This window comes from Apium graveolens, chromosome 3, assembly GCF_009905375.1.
Source record: "Apium graveolens cultivar Ventura chromosome 3, ASM990537v1, whole genome shotgun sequence".
In the NCBI taxonomy this organism is placed as follows: domain Eukaryota; kingdom Viridiplantae; phylum Streptophyta; class Magnoliopsida; order Apiales; family Apiaceae; genus Apium; species Apium graveolens.
The window spans coordinates 1,248,212-1,250,896 of record NC_133649.1 but is presented as its reverse complement, the minus strand read 5'-3'; the positions used below and the strand labels follow the sequence as shown (position 1 = coordinate 1,250,896).

Genomic DNA, 2,685 nt, shown 5'->3' with positions numbered 1-2,685 from the left:
CTGTTTTTATAAATTTAAGAACATACAAATCTTCATGATTTCTCTATGATTAGATATAATAATCAACCCAGACTTCCCAGACAACCTTGGAATCTGTTAGAAAATGGTGAATTCCTTGAATTAAATGAAGATGATTTTTTCACTAGACAATACAAGAAAAAAGTTGATAGACATCTGTATTTGGCCGATATCTATCTTTTTTTCGACCGATGTCTTTGTCGGTGATGGCTATTATAGACATCGGCCAATGTCTTTAGTAAATTACACATCAGTTTTAACTCAAATTAGTTTTAACTCAAATTCTGATGTCTAAGCCGCATTTTTTTTATATAATATGTTAGACATAATTAATTTTATAAGACAATTACATCAATTTTATTCTATTGAACATATAATTACACTAGGAAAATCAGGCATCGGTGTTTAAATACAAAAGTGATTTCTCTTTTTTTCCTAGACATCACCTAAAGCTGATGTTTTTTTGTATTTAAACATCAGTTTCATTAAGAAAAAACGGATATTGATATAGACATCGATTTTAACTAATGTCTATTTAGGTAGACATCGATTTAATTAAAAAAACTGATATTTATTCAGATATTAGACATCACTTTTGCCTGATGTCTATTTAATTTAAGACATCGATTATTTTAGAAATAAACTGATATAATTTATCCATTAGACATCACATATTCCTATGTCTACATCAGTTTTACACTACTCATACAACACAATAACTAAATTAATTTTGGGAAAAATAATTATCAAAACTGAATTCAATATTAACAAAGATTCAATATTCTCATTTTACTAGTGCATAATATTATAATAACTTGCGTAAACATATTCTATCAAAACCAAATTGTCAATACATTGATCCAATAGCCCACATTATCTCGGAATCATCTCATGCTTGTTGTCGGAATTGTCTTCTACACGTTGCACGGGGGCCGATATATTATTGTTCTGCAAATCATAAGTTGAAGTCACTTTCTAAAACTAGGTCCAATGTCAATAGTTCCTTTAAGATTCTTGTTTCTTAGTATTCCTGTTAACAAAGAACAGAAAGAAAATAAAAAGCGGATCATTATCATCATCACTGCAATTCTATGATCATCTTAATCAGAGACAATGTGAACAAAACCACAAAACTTGCAAATACAAATATGTGAAAAATGATGAACTTCGCATTAAACAGAAAATGTTAATATTTCAGCAGACAAACAAAATATTATGATTCTAGATGATGTGTCATTTAAAGCATGAACTGCAGAAACCATTGTGTACATTGAAGCCTTTTTTGTTCCCGCTGAACAGATTAAAGAAATTAATTGTTAAAGACTCACCTTAAATCCAACTTTATTATCGAGCCAAGAATGCCAATCAGCCTTCATATTCTTTAAAGGAACAGAATAACTTGTCGCTACTTTTTGAATGAAGGTGATAAACGATGCAACTAGATGAATAATTGTTCCAAAGGCTTCAAATTATTAAATGTAGGAGAAAGTAACTACTTCAATGAATCTAAAACATTCAAATATATAATATTAAATTAATAATCCAATAAAAAGATCTCGTTAAAGGTAAGAGAAGGGCATCTAATTACACTCTGTCTCTGGCTATCATGAAGCAGTTACAAGCACGATATCTTTAACTGATAGACATGTTTATATGAGTAGAAAATAATTAGATTAAATTACAAAGAAATCTAACGAAAAATAAATAAACTAAGTAGGGCAAGGATTAAGTAAAGAGCTTAAAAAAATAATTAGTTAGATCACCTCCATTCTAGAGCACAGAATGGAACTCAGCTGCCGATAGCTGTTGCCCAGCATTTGAAATTTCTGGTGGATTGGACAGAGGATGAAAATCAAAATTTACCAACTCCTGAGCACAATATCGATCTATAACATTAGCATAAAAGAATAGACTACACTAGAACAACATACAGTGCTCCAATTAGGGTTTCAATTTAAAAATCCCCAATTCTAAAAACTAGGGTTTCAATTTAAAAAACCCTAATTTCAGTTTCTAAAAGGCAGAGATAACCGATTCAAGTTTCTAAAATAGAAACCGAGGAGAGAAAAACCTAATTCATGCAGCGGTGGTAGAGCGATGGTGAGACGAGTTAAGCAGTTGATAGAGAGTATAGTTAAGGTGAGAAGACGAGGTGAGACGATGGTAAGCATCGTTGTTCTTGAGTCTTCACCGTAAAAGAGATTAGAGATAGAGAGAGAGAGAGTTTAGGGGGAAATGAATTAGGGATATGGCGCTTTTAATTTTTAAAAAGTGAATTTAAGACATCGGTTTGTAATTAAATGATGTCTTAAAAATAGAAAGACATTGAATAAATGCGGGATGATGTCTATACTAGTTTAGACATTAGTGGCATTAATGACCGATATCTAATGTGTGATATCTATTAACATTTTTCTTGTAGTGAGAATACGAGATTTAGCTTGTCTAGATCTACCGAGAAATAGAACATACCAACTTAGAGAAATCTATATCAGTCTACAAATAATGAAAGAACACCAAAGTAGTTTCTACATCAATAATAATCAAGAAATTGATGGATTAGAAAATTATATCGGTAATTTTATAAAACTAGGAAATAATGAACTCCTAGCTAATCAATGTCATGTTTTTTGTTTTTGCAAAAACAAACAATAAATAAAAAACGTT

At 30.4% G+C, this 2,685-nt stretch overlaps 1 long non-coding RNA gene across 1 annotated transcript; it reads right to left on the bottom strand.

Annotated features, from left to right (window-relative positions):
- Positions 1-761: 761 nt before the first annotated feature.
- On the bottom strand, positions 762-2,266 carry LOC141710493 (uncharacterized). The gene is made up of 2 exons (XR_012570949.1): positions 1,782-2,266; positions 762-1,048 (listed from the first exon to the last, which is right to left on the bottom strand). It is a non-coding gene; the product is annotated as an uncharacterized LOC141710493 (long non-coding RNA).
- Positions 2,267-2,685: the final 419 nt, after the last annotated feature.